Genomic DNA, 18,204 nt, shown 5'->3' on the forward strand with positions numbered 1-18,204 from the left:
CTCGCTAATTGACATCGTTCTTTAAAGTTTCGCGATACTTGCATGCGCTTTAACGAGAATATCACAATAAAGCAGTTTCGCACTTGTAACGGCACAAGACGCAAAATCTGGCTAGTTCATGCCATTTTGTGTGCTTTCACAATATTTCACCTATCGCAGTTTCGTACTCGCAAAAAACAACACTATCTCTTTAGATGACATCGTTTTTGGTGGTTTCACGATGCTACCTAGCTCAAACTAACCTAACCTAACCTAAGCTTCGCACTTCTATCGTTAGAAAACGTTTTACTCACTACTTCACAATGTTTTCTAAAGATTACGATGGTTTCATGCGCTTTCACATCAGATCTCGCAGTTCCCGACTTGTAATGGTGAAAAACACTGCATCTCAGAAAGTGACATTGTTTAATGCGGTTTTACGACGGTTCATATCTTAACCTAACCTAACATTCGCACTTGTATCTAAAAACGCTCAATTACACTGTTTTGTTCACAATTACGATATTTGCATAACCTCACAGTTTTTCACCAACTTATTGCAGTATAGAACGCTGTATCTCGCTAAATGACATCGTTCTTTAAGGTTTCACGATGCTTGCATGCGCTTTAACGAGAATATCACAATATAGCAGTTTCGCACTTGTAACGGTACAACACGCAATATCTGGCTTGTTCATGTCGTTTTGTGTGCTTTCACAACATTTCACCTGTTACAGTTTCGTACATGCAATAAAACAACACTATCTCGTTAGATGACGTCGTTTTTGGTGGTTTCACGACGCTACCTAGCTTAAACTAACATAACTCAACCTAATATAACCTTCGCACTTCTATCGTTAGAAAACGTTTTACTAGCTACTTTACAATGCTCCCTACAACACTACGACAGTTTCATGCGCTTTCACAATAGATATCGCAGTTCCCAACTTGTAATGGTGAAATACACTGCATCTCACTTAGTGACATTGTTTAATGCGGTTTTACGACGGTTCATATCTTAACCTAACCTAACGTTCGCACTTGTATCTGAAAACGCTCTATTACACTGTTTCTTTCACAATTAAGATATTTGCAAGACCTCACAGTTTTTCACCAACTTATTACAGTACAGAACGCTGTCTCTCGCTAAATGACATCATTCTTTAAGGTTTCACGATGCTTGCATGCGCTTTAACGAGAATATCACAACATAGCAGTTTCGCACTTGTAACGGTACAACACGCAGTAATTGACTTGTTCATGCCGTTTGGTGTGCTTTCACAACATTTCACCTATCGCAGTTTCGTAATCGCAATAAAACAACACTATCTCGTTAGATGACGTCGTTTTTGGTGGTTTCACGACGCTACCTAGCTTAAACTAACATAACTCAACCTAACATAACCTTCGCACTTCTATCGGTATAAAACGTTTTACTCGCTACTTTACATTGCTTTCTACAACATTACGATGGTTTCAAGCGCTTTCACATTAGATATCGCAGTTCCCGGCTTGTAATGGTGAAAAACACTGCATCTCACTTAGTGACATTGTTTAATGCGATTTTACGACGGTTCATATCTTAACCTAACCTAACGTTCGCACTTGTATCTAAAAACGCTCTATTTAACTGTTTCGTTCAAAATTACGATAATTACATGACCTCACAGTTTTTCACCAACTTATTAGAGTACAGAACGCTGTATCTCGCTAATTGACATCGTTCTTTAAAGTTTCGCGATACTTGCATGCGCTTTAACGAGAATATCACAATAAAGCAGTTTCGCACTTGTAACGGCACAAGACGCAGTATCTGGCTAGTTCATGCCATTTTGTGTGCTTTCACAATATTTCACCTATCGCAGTTTCGTACTCGCAAAAAACAACACTATCTCGTTAGATGACATCGTTTTTGGTGGTTTCACGATGCTACCTAGCTCAAACTAACCTAACCTAACCTAACCTTCGCACTTCTATCGTTAGAAAACGTTTTACTCACTACTTTACAATGTTTTCTACAAGATTACGATGGTTTCATGCGCTTTCACATTAGATCTCGCAGTTCCCGACTTGTAATGGTGAAAAACACTGCATCTCACAAAGTGACATTGTTTATTGCGGTTTTACGACGGTTCATATCTTAACCTAACCTGACGTTCGCACTTGTATCTAACAACGCTCTATTACACTGTTTCTTTCACAATTACGATATTTACACGACCTCACAGTTTTTCACCAACTTATTACAGTACAGAACGCTGTATCTCGCTAAATGACATCGTTCTTTAAAGTTTCACGTTACTTGCATGCGCTTTAACGAGAATATCACAATAAAGCAGTTTCGCACTTGTAACGGAACAAGACGCAGTATCTGGCTAGTTCATGCCATTTTGTGTGCTTTCACAACATTTCACCTACCGCAGTTTCGTACTCGCAATAAAACCACACTATCTCGTTAGATGACATCGTTTTTGGTGGTTTCACGATGCTACCTAGCTCAAACTAACCTAACCTAACCTAACCTTCGCACTTCTATCGTTAGAAAACGTTTTACTCACTACTTTAAATTGTTTTCTACAAGATTACGATGGTTTCATGCGCTTTCACATTAGATCTCGCAGTTCCCGACTTGTAATGGTGAAAAACACTGCATCTCACAAAGTGACATTGTTTAATGCGGTTTTACGACGGTTCATATCTTAACCTAACCTAACGTTCGCACTTGTATCTAAAAACGCTCTATTACACTGTTTCTTTCACATTTAAGATATTTGCATGACCTCACAGTTTTTCACCAACTTATTACAGTACAGAACGCTGTCTCTCGCTAAATGACATCATTCTTTAAGGTTTCACGATGCTTGCATGCGCTTTAACGAGAATATCACAACATAGAAGATTCGCACTTTTAACGGTACAACACGCAGTATTTGGCTTGTTCATGCCGTTTTGTGTGCTTTCACAACTTCACCTATCGCAGTTTCGTACTCGCAATAAAACAACACTATCTCGTTAGATGACGTCGTTTTTGGTGGTTTTACGAAGCTACCTAGCTTAAACTAACATAACTCAACCTAACATAACCTTCGCACTTCTATCGTTAGAAAACGTTTTACTCGCTACTTTACATTGCTTTCTACAACTTTACGACGGTTTCAAGCGCTTTCACAATAAATATCGCAGTTCCCGACTTGTAATGGTGAAAAACACTGCATCTCACTAAGTGACATTGTTTAATGCGGTTTTACGACGGTTCATATCTTAACCTAACCTAACCTAACCTAACCTAACCCAACCCAACCCAACCTAACCTAACCTAACCCAACCTAACCTAACCTAACCTAACCAAACCTAACCTAACATAACCTAACCTAACCTAACCTAACCTTACCTAACGTAACCTAACCTAACGTAACCTAACCTAACCTAACCGAACGTAACCTAACCTAACCTAACCCAACATAACCCAACCCAACCCAACCCAACCTAACCTAACCTAACCAAACCTAACCTAACCTAACCTAACGTAACCTAACCTAACCTAACCTAACCTAACCCAACCCAACCCAACCCAACCACACCCAACCCAACCTAACCTAACCTTACCTAACCTAACCTAACCTAACCTAACCTAACCTAACCTAACGTAACCTAACCTAACCTAACCTAACCTACTGTAACCTAACCTTACCTAACCTAACGTAACCTAACCTAACCTAACCCGACCTAACCTAACCTAACCTAATCTAACCTAACCTAACCAAACCTAACCTAACCTAACCTAACGTAACCTAACCTAACCTAACCTAACCTAACCTAACGACGGTTGCAAGCGCTTTCACATTAAATTTCGCAGTTCCCGACTTGTAATGGTGAAAAACACTGCATCTCACTAAGTGACATTGTTTAACGTGGTTTTACGACGGTTCATATCTTAACCTAACCTAACGTTCGCACTTGTATCTAAAAACGCTCTATTACATTGTTTCGTTAACAATTACGATATTTACATGACCTCACAATTTTTCACCAACTTATTGCAGTAGAGAACGCTGTATCTCGCTAAATGACATCGTTCTTTAAGGTTTCACGATGCTTGCATGCGCTTTAACGAGAATATCACAACATAGCAGTTTCGCACTTGTAACAGTACAACACGCAGTATCTGGCTTGTTCATGCCATTTTGTGTGCTTTCACAACATTTCACCTATTACAGTTTCGTACTCGCAATAAAACAACACTATCTCGTTAGATGACGTCCTTTTTGGTGGTTTCACGACGCTACCTAGCTTAAACTAACAAAACAACCTAATATAACCTTCGCACTTCTATCGTTAGAAAACGTTTTACTCGCTATTTTACAATGCTCTCTACAACATTACGACGATTTCATGCGCTTTCACAATAGATATCGCAGTTCCCGACTTGTAATGGTGAAAAACACTGCATCTCACTTAGTGACATTGTTTAATGCGGTTTTACGACGGTTCATATCTTAACCTAACCTAACGTTCGCACTTGTATCTAAAAACGCTCTATTACACTGTTTCGTTCACAATTACGATAATTACACGACCTCACAGTTTTTCACCAACTTATTACAGTACAGAACGCTGTATCTCGCCAAATGACATCGTTCTTTAAGGTTTCACGATGCTTGCATGCGCTTTAACGAGAATATCACAATATAGCAGTTTCGCACTTGTAACGGTACAACACGCAATATCTGGCTTGTTCATGTCGTTTTGTGTGCTTTCACAACATTTCACCTGTTACAGTTTCGTACATGCAATAAAACAACACTATCTCGTTAGATGACGTCGTTTTTGGTGGTTTCACGACGCTACCTAGCTTAAACTAACATAACTCAACCTAATATAACCTTCGCACTTCTATCGTTAGAAAACGTTTTACTAGCTACTTTACAATGCTCCCTACAACACTACGACAGTTTCATGCGCCTTCACAATAGATATCGCAGTTCCCAACTTGTAATGGTGAAATACACTGCATCTCACTTAGTGACATTGTTTAATGCGGTTTTACGACGGTTCATATCTTAACCTAACCTAACGTTCGCACTTGTATCTGAAAACACTCTATTACACTGTTTCTTTCACATTTAAGATATTTGCAAGACCTCACAGTTTTTCACCAACTTATTACAGTACATAACGCTGTATCTCGCTAAATGACATCGTTCTTTAAAGTTTCACGTTACTTGCATGCGCTTTAACGAGAATATCACAATAAAGCAGTTTCGCACTTGTAACGGAAAAAGACGCAGTATCTGGCTAGTTCATGCCATTTTGTGTGCTTTCACAACATTTCACCTACCGCAGTTTCGTACTCGCAATAAAACCACACTATCTCGTTAGAAGACATCGTTTTTGGTGGTTTCACCATGCTACCTAGCTCAAACTAACCTAACCTAACCTAACCTTCGCACTTCTGTCGTTAGAAAACGTTTTACTCACTACTTTACAATGTTTTCTACAAGATTACGACGGTTTCATGCGCTTTCACATTAGATATCGCAGTTCCCGACTTGTAGTGGTGAAAAACACTGCATCTCACAAAGTGACATTGTTTAATGCGGTTTTACGACGGTTCATATCTTAACCTAACCTAACATTCGCACTTGTATCTAAAAACGCTCTATTACACTGTTTCGTTCACAATTATGATATTTGCATTATCTCACAGTTTTTCACCAACTTATTGCAGTACAGAACGCTGTATCTCGCTAAATGACATCGTTCTTTAAGGTTTCACGATGCTTGCATGCGCTTTAACAAAAATATCACAATATAGCAGTTTTGCACTTGTAACGGTACAAAACGCAATATCTGGCTTGTTCATGCTGTTTTGTGTGCTTTCACAAGATTTCACCTATTACAGTTTCGTACATGCAATAAAACAACACTATCTCGTTAGATAACGTCCTTTTTGGTGGTTTCACGACGCTACCTTGCTTAAACTAACATAACTCAACCTAATATAACCTTCGCACTTCTATCGTTAGAAAACGTTTTACTCGCTACTTTACAATGCTCTCTACAACACTACGACAGTTTCATGCGCTTTCACAATAGATATCGCAGTTCCCGACTTGTAATGGTGAAAAACACTGCATCTCACTTAGTGACATTGTTTAATGCGGTTTTACGACGGTTCATATCTTAACCTAACCTAACGTTCGCACTTGTATCTAAAATTTGCTCTATTACACTGTTTCTTTCACATTTAAGATATTTGCATGACCTCACAGTTTTTCACCAACTTATTACAGTACAGAACGCTGTCTCTCGCTAAATGACATCATTCTTTAAGGTTTCACGATGCTTGCATGCGCTTTAACGAGAATATCACAACATAGAAGATTCGCACTTTTAACGGTACAACACGCAGTATTTGGCTTGTTCATGCCGTTTTGTGTGCTTTCACAACTTCACCTATCGCAGTTTCGTACTCGCAATAAAACAACACTATCTCGTTAGATGACGTCGTTTTTGGTGGTTTTACGAAGCTACCTAGCTTAAACTAACATAACTCAACCTAACATAACCTTCGCACTTCTATCGTTAGAAAACGTTTTACTCGCTACTTTACATTGCTTTCTACAACATTACGACGGTTTCAAGCGCTTTCACAATAAATATCGCAGTTCCCGACTTGTAATGGTGAAAAACACTGCATCTCACTAAGTGACATTGTTTAATGCGGTTTTACGACGGTTCATATCTTAACCTAACCTAACCTAACCTAACCTAACCCAACCCAACCCAACCTAACCTAACCTAACCCAACCTAACCTAACATAACCTAACCTAACCTAACCTAACCTTACCTAACGTAACCTAACCTAACGTAACCTAACCTAACCTAACCGAACGTAACCTAACCTAACCTAACCCAACATAACCCAACCCAACCCAACCCAACCTAACCTAACCTAACCAAACCTAACCTAACCTAACCTAACGTAACCTAACCTAACCTAACCTAACCCAACCCAACCCAACCCAACCACACCCAACCCAACCTAACCTAACCTTACCTAACCTAACCTAACCTAACCTAACCTAACGTAACCTAACCTAACCTAACCTAACCTACTGTAACCTAACCTTACCTAACCTAACGTAACCTAACCTAACCTAACCCGACCTAACCTAACCTAACCTAATCTAACCTAACCTAACCTAACCAAACCTAACCTAACCTAACCTAACGTAACCTAACCTAACCTAACCTAACCTAACCTAACGACGGTTGCAAGCGCTTTCACATTAAATTTCGCAGTTCCCGACTTGTAATGGTGAAAAACACTGCATCTCACTTAGTGACATTGTTTACCGTGGTTTTACGACGGTTCATATCTTAACCTAACCTAACGTTCGCACTTGTATCTAAAAACGCTCTATTACACTGTTTCGTTCACAATTACGATAATTACACGACCTCACAGTTTTTCACCAACTTATTACAGTACAGAACGCTGTATCTCACTAAATGACATCGTTCTTTAAAGTTTCACGATACTTGCATGCGCTTTAACGAGAATATCACAATATAGCAGTTTCGCACTTGTAACGGTACAACACGCAATATCTGGCTTGTTCATGTCGTTTTGTGTGCTTTCACAACATTTCACCTGTTACAGTTTCGTACATGCAATAAAACAACACTATCTCGTTAGATGACGTCGTTTTTGGTGGTTTCACGACGCTACCTAGCTTAAACTAACATAATTCAACCTAATATAACCTTCGCACTTCTATCGTTAGAAAACGTTTTACTAGCTACTTTACAATGCTCCCTACAACACTACGACAGTTTCATGCGCTTTCACAATAGATATCGCAGTTCCCAACTTGTAATGGTGAAATACACTGCATCTCACTTAGTGACATTGTTTAATGCGGTTTTACGACGGTTCATATCTTAACCTAACCTAACGTTCGCACTTGTATCTGAAAACACTCTATTACACTGTTTCTTTCACATTTAAGATATTTGCAAGACCTCACAGTTTTTCACCAACTTATTACAGTACAGAACGCTGTATCTCGCTAAATGACATCGTTCTTTAAAGTTTCACGTTACTTGCATGCGCTTTAACGAGAATATCACAATAAAGCAGTTTCGCACTTGTAACGGAACAAGACGCAGTATCTGGCTAGTTCATGCCATTTTGTGTGCTTTCACAACATTTCACCTACCGCAGTTTCGTACTCGCAATAAAACCACAATATCTCGTTAGAAGACATCGTTTTTGGTGGTTTCACCATGCTACCTAGCTCAAACTAACCTAACCTAACCTAACCTTCGCACTTCTGTCGTTAGAAAACGTTTTACTCACTACTTTACAATGTTTTCTACAAGATTACGACGGTTTCATGCGCTTTCACATTAGATATCGCAGTTCCCGACTTGTAGTGGTGAAAAACACTGCATCTCACAAAGTGACATTGTTTAATGCGGTTTTACGACGGTTCATATCTTAACCTAACCTAACATTCGCACTTGTATCTAAAAACGCTCTATTACACTGTTTCGTTCACAATTATGATATTTGCATTATCTCACAGTTTTTCACCAACTTATTGCAGTACAGAACGCTGTATCTCGCTAAATGACATCGTTCTTTAAGGTTTCACGATGCTTGCATGCGCTTTAACAAAAATATCACAATATAGCAGTTTCGCACTTGTAACGGTACAACACGCAATATCTGGCTTGTTCATGCCGTTTTGTGTGCATTCACAACTTCACCTATCGCAGTTTCGTACTCGCAATAAAACAACACTATCTCGTTAGATGACGTCGTTTTTGGTGGTTTTACGAAGCTACCTAGCTTAAACTAACATAACTCAACCTAACATAACCTTCGCACTTCTATCGTTAGAAAACGTTTTACTCGCTACTTTACATTGCTTTCTACAACATTACGACGGTTTCAAGCGCTTTCACAAAATATCGCAGTTCCCGACTTGTAATGGTGAAAAACACTGCATCTCACTAAGTGACATTGTTTAATGCGGTTTTACGACGGTTCATATCTTAACCTAACCTAACCTAACCTAACCTAACCCAACCCAACCCAACCTAACCTAACCTAACCCAACCTAACCTAACCTAACCTAACCTAACCAAACCTAACCTAACATAACCTAACCTAACCTAACCTAACCTTACCTAACGTAACCTAACCTAACGTAACCTAACCTAACCTAACCGAACGTAACCTAACCTAACCTAACCCAACATAACCCAACCCAACCCAACCCAACCTAACCTAACCTAACTAAACCTAACCTAACCTAACCTAACCTAACGTAACCTAACCTAACCTAACCTAACCCAACCCAACCCAACCCAACCACACCCAACCCAACCTAACCTAACCTTACCTAACCTAACCTAACCTAACCTAACCTAACGTAACCTAACCTAACCTAACCTAACCTACTGTAACCTAACCTTACCTAACCTAACGTAACCTAACCTAACCTAACCCGACCTAACCTAACCTAACCTAATCTAACCTAACCTAACCTAACCAAACCTAACCTAACCTAACCTAACGTAACCTAACCTAACCTAACCTAACCTAACCTAACGACGGTTGCAAGCGCTTTCACATTAAATTTCGCAGTTCCCGACTTGTAATGGTGAAAAACACTGCATCTCACTAAGTGACATTGTTTAACGTGGTTTTACGACGGTTCATATCTTAACCTAACCTAACGTTCGCACTTGTATCTAAAAACGCTCTATTACATTGTTTCGTTAACAATTACGATATTTACATGACCTCACAGTTTTTCACCAACTTATTGCAGTACAGAACGCTGTATCTCGCTAAATGACATCGTTCTTTAAGGTTTCACGATGCTTGCATGCGCTTTAACGAGAATATCACAACATAGCAGTTTCGCACTTGTAACAGTACAACACGCAGTATCTGGCTTGTTCATGCCATTTTGTGTGCTTTCACAACATTTCACCTATTACAGTTTCGTACTCGCAATAAAACAACACTATCTCGTTAGATGACGTCCTTTTTGGTGGTTTCACGACGCTACCTAGCTTAAACTAACAAAACAACCTAATATAACCTTCGCACTTCTATCGTTAGAAAACGTTTTACTCGCTATTTTACAATGCTCTCTACAACATTACGACGATTTCATGCGCTTTCACAATAGATATCGCAGTTCCCGACTTGTAATGGTGAAAAACACTGCATCTCACTTAGTGACATTGTTTAATGCGGTTTTACGACGGTTCATATCTTAACCTAACCTAACGTTCGCACTTGTATCTAAAAACGCTCTATTACACTGTTTCGTTCACAATTACGATAATTACACGACCTCACAGTTTTTCACCAACATATTACAGTACAGAACGCTGTATCTCACTAAATGACATCGTTCTTTAAAGTTTCACGATACTTGCATGCGCTTTAACGAGAATATCACAATAAAGCAGTTTCGCACTTGTAACGGAACAAGACGCAGTATCTGGCTAGTTCATGCCATTTTGTGTGCTTTCACAACATTTCACCTACCGCAGTTTCGTACTCGCAAAAAACAACACTATCTCTTTAGATGACATCGTTTTTGGTGGTTTCACGATGCTACCTAGCTCAAACTAACCTAACCTAACCTAAGCTTCGCACTTCTATCGTTAGAAAACGTTTTACTCACTACTTCACAATGTTTTCTAAAGATTACGATGGTTTCATGCGCTTTCACATCAGATCTCGCAGTTCCCGACTTGTAATGGTGAAAAACACTGCATCTCAGAAAGTGACATTGTTTAATGCGGTTTTACGACGGTTCATATCTTAACCTAACCTAACATTCGCACTTGTATCTAAAAACGCTCAATTACACTGTTTTGTTCACAATTACGATATTTGCATAACCTCACAGTTTTTCACCAACTTATTGCAGTACAGAACGCTGTATCTCGCTAAATGACATCGTTCTTTAAGGTTTCACGATGCTTGCATGCGCTTTAACGAGAATATCACAATATAGCAGTTTCGCACTTGTAACGGTACAACACGCAATATCTGGCTTGTTCATGTCGTTTTGTGTGCTTTCACAACATTTCACCTGTTACAGTTTCGTACATGCAATAAAACAACACTATCTCGTTAGATGACGTCGTTTTTGGTGGTTTCACGACGCTACCTAGCTTAAACTAACATAACTCAACCTAATATAACCTTCGCACTTCTATCGTTAGAAAACGTTTTACTAGCTACTTTACAATGCTCCCTACAACACTACGACAGTTTCATGCGCTTTCACAATAGATATCGCAGTTCCCAACTTGTAATGGTGAAATACACTGCATCTCACTTAGTGACATTGTTTAATGCGGTTTTACGACGGTTCATATCTTAACCTAACCTAACGTTCGCACTTGTATCTGAAAACACTCTATTACACTGTTTCTTTCACATTTAAGATATTTGCAAGACCTCACAGTTTTTCACCAACTTATTACAGTACAGAACGCTGTATCTCGCTAAATGACATCGTTCTTTAAAGTTTCACGTTACTTGCATGCGCTTTAACGAGAGTATCACAATAAAGCAGTTTCGCACTTGTAACGGAACAAGACGCAGTATCTGGCTAGTTCATGCCATTTTGTGTGCTTTCACAACATTTCACCTACCGCAGTTTCGTACTCGCAATAAAACCACACTATCTCGTTAAAAGACATCGTTTTTGGTGGTTTCACCATGCTACCTAGCTCAAACTAACCTAACCTAACCTAACCTTCGCACTTCTGTCGTTAGAAAACGTTTTACTCACTACTTTACAATGTTTTCTACAAGATTACGACGGTTTCATGCGCTTTCACATTAGATATCGCAGTTCCCGACTTGTAGTGGTGAAAAACACTGCATCTCACAAAGTGACATTGTTTAATGCGGTTTTACGACGGTTCATATCTTAACCTAACCTAACATTCGCACTTGTATCTAAAAACGCTCTATTACACTGTTTCGTTCACAATTATGATATTTGCATTATCTCACAGTTTTTCACCAACTTATTGCAGTACAGAACGCTGTATCTCGCTAAATGACATCGTTCTTTAAGGTTTCACGATGCTTGCATGCGCTTTAACAAAAATATCACAATATAGCAGTTTTGCACTTGTAACGGTACAACACGCAATATCTGGCTTGTTCATGTCGTTTTGTGTGCTTTCACAACATTTCACCTGTTACAGTTTCGTACATGCAATAAAACAACACTATCTCGTTAGATGACGTCGTTTTTGGTGGTTTCACGACGCTACCTAGCTTAAACTAACATAACTCAACCTAATATAACCTTCGCACTTCTATCGTTAGAAAACGTTTTACTAGCTACTTTACAATGCTCCCTACAACACTACGACAGTTTCATGCGCTTTCACAATAGATATCGCAGTTCCCAACTTGTAATGGTGAAATACACTGCATCTCACTTAGTGACATTGTTTAATGCGGTTTTACGACGGTTCATATCTTAACCTAACCTAACGTTCGCACTTGTATCTGAAAACACTCTATTACACTGTTTCTTTCACATTTAAGATATTTGCAAGACCTCACAGTTTTTCACCAACTTATTACAGTACAGAACGCTGTATCTCGCTAAATGACATCGTTCTTTAAAGTTTCACGTTACTTGCATGCGCTTTAACGAGAATATCACAATAAAGCAGTTTCGCACTTTTAACGGAACAAGACGCAGTATCTGGCTAGTTCATGCCATTTTGTGTGCTTTCACAACATTTCACCTACCGCAGTTTCGTACTCGCAATAAAACCACATTATCTCGTTAGAAGACATCGTTTTTGGTGCTTTCACCATGCTACCTAGCTCAAACTAACCTAACCTAACCTAACCTTCGCACTTCTGTCGTTAGAAAACGTTTTACTCACTACTTTACAATGTTTTCTACAAGATTACGACGGTTTCATGCGCTTTCACATTAGATATCGCAGTTCCCGACTTGTAGTGGTGAAAAACACTGCATCTCACAAAGTGACATTGTTTAATGCGGTTTTACGACGGTTCATATCTTAACCTAACCTAATATTCGCACTTGTATCTAAAAACGCTCTATTACACTGTTTCGTTCACAATTATGATATTTGCATTATCTCACAGTTTTTCACCAACTTATTGCAGTACAGAACGCTGTATCTCGCTAAATGACATCGTTCTTTAAGGTTTCACGATGCTTGCATGCGCTTTAACAAAAATATCACAATATAGCAGTTTCGCACTTGTAACGGTACAACACGCAATATCTGGCTTGTTCATGCCGTTTTGTGTGCATTCACAACTTCACCTATCGCAGTTTCGTACTCGCAATAAAACAACACTATCTCGTTAGATGACGTCGTTTTTGGTGGTTTTACGAAGCTACCTAGCTTAAACTAACATAACTCAACCTAACATAACCTTCGCACTTCTATCGTTAGAAAACGTTTTACTCGCTACTTTACATTGCTTTCTACAACATTACGACGGTTTCAAGCGCTTTCACAATAAATATCGCAGTTCCCGACTTGTAATGGTGAAAAACACTGCATCTCACTAAGTGACATTGTTTAATGCGGTTTTACGACGGTTCATATCTTAACCTAACCTAACCTAACCTAACCTAACCCAACCCAACCCAACCTAACCTAACCTAACCCAACCTAACCTAACCTAACCTAACCTAACCAAACCTAACCTAACATAACCTAACCTAACCTAACCTAACCTTACCTAACGTAACCTAACCTAACGTAACCTAACCTAACCTAACCGAACGTAACCTAACCTAACCTAACCCAACATAACCCAACCCAACCCAACCCAACCTAACCTAACCTAACTAAACCTAACCTAACCTAACCTAACGTAACCTAACCTAACCTAACCTAACCCAACCCAACCCAACCCAACCACACCCAACCCAACCTAACCTAACCTTACCTAGCCTAACCTAACCTAACCTAACCTAACGTAACCTAACCTAACCTAACCTAACCTACTGTAACCTAACCTTACCTAACCTAACGTAACCTAACCTAACCTAACCTAACCCGACCTAACCTAACCTAACCTAATCTAACCTAACCTAACCTAACCAAACCTAACCTAACCTAACCTAACGTAACCTAACCTAACCTAACCTAACCTAACCTAACGACGGTTGCAAGCGCTTTCACATTAAATTTCGCAGTTCCCGACTTGTAATGGTGAAAAACACTGCATCTCACTAAGTGACATTGTTTAACGTGGTTTTACGACGGTTCATACCTTAACCTAACCTAACGTTCGCACTTGTATCTAAAAACGCTCTATTACATTGTTTCGTTAACAATTACGATATTTACATGACCTCACAGTTTTTCACCAACTTATTGCAGTACAGAACGCTGTATCTCGCTAAATGACATCGTTCTTTAAGGTTTCACGATGCTTGCATGCGCTTTAACGAGAATATCACAACATAGCAGTTTCGCACTTGTAACAGTACAACACGCAGTATCTGGCTTGTTCATGCCATTTTGTGTGCTTTCACAACATTTTTCACCTATTACAGTTTCGTACTCGCAATAAAACAACACTATCTCGTTAGATGACGTCCTTTTTGGTGGTTTCACGACGCTACCTAGCTTAAACTAACAAAACAACCTAATATAACCTTCGCACTTCTATCGTTAGAAAACGTTTTACTCGCTATTTTACAATGCTCTCTACAACATTACGACGATTTCATGCGCTTTCACAATAGATATCGCAGTTCCCGACTTGTAATGGTGAAAAACACTGCATCTCACTTAGTGACATTGTTTAATGCGGTTTTACGACGGTTCATATCTTAACCTAACCTAACGTTCGCACTTGTATCTAAAAACGCTCTATTACACTGTTTCGTTCACAATTACGATAATTACACGACCTCACAGTTTTTCACCAACATATTACAGTACAGAACGCTGTATCTCACTAAATGACATCGTTCTTTAAAGTTTCACGATACTTGCATGCGCTTTAACGAGAATATCACAATAAAGCAGTTTCGCACTTGTAACGGAACAAGACGCAGTATCTGGCTAGTTCATGCCATTTTGTGTGCTTTCACAACATTTCACCTACCGCAGTTTCGTACTCGCAAAAAACAACACTATCTCTTTAGATGACATCGTTTTTGGTGGTTTCACGATGCTACCTAGCTCAAACTAACCTAACCTAACCTAAGCTTCGCACTTCTATCGTTAGAAAACGTTTTACTCACTACTTCACAATGTTTTCTAAAGATTACGATGGTTTCATGCGCTTTCACATCAGATCTCGCAGTTCCCGACTTGTAATGGTGAAAAACACTGCATCTCAGAAAGTGACATTGTTTAATGCGGTTTTACGACGGTTCATATCTTAACCTAACCTAACATTCGCACTTGTATCTAAAAACGCTCAATTACACTGTTTTGTTCACAATTACGATATTTGCATAACCTCACAGTTTTTCACCAACTTATTGCAGTACAGAACGCTGTATCTCGCTAAATGACATCGTTCTTTAAGGTTTCACGATGCTTGCATGCGCTTTAACGAGAATATCACAATATAGCAGTTTCGCACTTGTAACGGTACAACACGCAATATCTGGCTTGTTCATGTCGTTTTGTGTGCTTTCACAACATTTCATTTGTTACAGTTTCGTACATGCAATAAAACAACACTATCTCGTTAGATGACGTCGTTTTTGGTGGTTTCACGACGCTACCTAGCTTAAACTAACATAACTCAACCTAATATAACCTTCGCACTTCTATCGTTAGAAAACGTTTTACTAGCTACTTTACAATGCTCCCTACAACACTACGACAGTTTCATGCGCTTTCACAATAGATATCGCAGTTCCCAACTTGTAATGGTGAAATACACTGCATCTCACTTAGTGACATTGTTTAATGCGGTTTTACGACGGTTCATATCTTAACCTAACCTAACGTTCGCACTTGTATCTGAAAACACTCTATTACACTGTTTCTTTCACATTTAAGATATTTGCAAGACCTCACAGTTTTTCACCAACTTATTACAGTACAGAACGCTGTATCTCGCTAAATGACATCGTTCTTTAAAGTTTCACGTTACTTGCATGCGCTTTAACGAGAGTATCACAATAAAGCAGTTTCGCACTTGTAACGGAACAAGACGCAGTATCTGGCTAGTTCATGCCATTTTGTGTGCTTTCACAACATTTCACCTACCGCAGTTTCGTACTCGCAATAAAACCACACTATCTCGTTAGAAGACATCGTTTTTGGTGGTTTCACCATGCTACCTAGCTCAAACTAACCTAACCTAACCTAACCTTCGCACTTCTGTCGTTAGAAAACGTTTTACTCACTACTTTACAATGTTTTCTACAAGATTACGACGGTTTCATGCGCTTTCACATTAGATATCGCAGTTCCCGACTTGTAGTGGTGAAAAACACTGCATCTCACAAAGTGACATTGTTTAATGCGGTTTTACGACGGTTCATATCTTAACCTAACCTAACATTCGCACTTGTATCTAAAAACGCTCTATTACACTGTTTCGTTCACAATTATGATATTTGCATTATCTCACAGTTTTTCACCAACTTATTGCAGTACAGAACGCTGTATCTCGCTAAATGACATCGTTCTTTAAGGTTTCACGATGCTTGCATGCGCTTTAACAAAAATATCACAATATAGCAGTTTTGCACTTGTAACGGTACAACACGCAATATCTGGCTTGTTCATGTCGTTTTGTGTGCTTTCACAACATTTCACCTGTTACAGTTTCGTACATGCAATAAAACAACACTATCTCGTTAGATGACGTCGTTTTTGGTGGTTTCACGACGCTACCTAGCTTAAACTAACATAACTCAACCTAATATAACCTTCGCACTTCTATCGTTAGAAAACGTTTTACTAGCTACTTTACAATGCTCCCTACAACACTACGACAGTTTCATGCGCTTTCACAATAGATATCGCAGTTCCCAACTTGTAATGGTGAAATACACTGCATCTCACTTAGTGACATTGTTTAATGCGGTTTTACGACGGTTCATATCTTAACCTAACCTAACGTTCGCACTTGTATCTGAAAACACTCTATTACACTGTTTCTTTCACATTTAAGATATTTGCAAGACCTCACAGTTTTTCACCAACTTATTACAGTACAGAACGCTGTATCTCGCTAAATGACATCGTTCTTTAAAGTTTCACGTTACTTGCATGCGCTTTAACGAGAATATCACAATAAAGCAGTTTCGCACTTGTAACGGAACAAGACGCAGTATCTGGCTAGTTCATGCCATTTTGTGTGCTTTCACAACATTTCACCTACCGCAGTTTCGTACTCGCAATAAAACCACATTATCTCGTTAGAAGACATCGTTTTTGGTGCTTTCACCATGCTACCTAGCTCAAACTAACCTAACCTAACCTAACCTTCGCACTTCTGTCGTTAGGAAACGTTTTACTCACTACTTTACAATGTTTTCTACAAGATTACGACGGTTTCATGCGCTTTCACATTAGATATCGCAGTTCCCGACTTGTAGTGGTGAAAAACACTGCATCTCACAAAGTGACATTGTTTAATGCGGTTTTACGACGGTTCATATCTTAACCTAACCTAATATTCGCACTTGTATCTAAAAACGCTCTATTACACTGTTTCGTTCACAATTATGATATTTGCATTATCTCACAGTTTTTCACCAACTTATTGCAGTACAGAACGCTGTATCTCGCTAAATGACATCGTTCTTTAAGGTTTCACGATGCTTGCATGCGCTTTAACAAAAATATCACAATATAGCAGTTTCGCACTTGTAACGGTACAACACGCAATATCTGGCTTGTTCATGCCGTTTTGTGTGCATTCACAACTTCACCTATCGCAGTTTCGTACTCGCAATAAAACAACACTATCTCGTTAGATGACGTCGTTTTTGGTGGTTTTACGAAGCTACCTAGCTTAAACTAACATAACTCAACCTAACATAACCTTCGCACTTCTATCGTTAGAAAACGTTTTACTCGCTACTTTACATTGCTTTCTACAACATTACGACGGTTTCAAGCGCTTTCACAATAAATATCGCAGTTCCCGACTTGTAATGGTGAAAAACACTGCATCT

Source organism: Rhipicephalus microplus, unplaced genomic scaffold (assembly GCF_043290135.1).
Source record: "Rhipicephalus microplus isolate Deutch F79 unplaced genomic scaffold, USDA_Rmic scaffold_29, whole genome shotgun sequence".
Taxonomy (NCBI): Eukaryota; Metazoa; Arthropoda; class Arachnida; order Ixodida; family Ixodidae; genus Rhipicephalus; species Rhipicephalus microplus.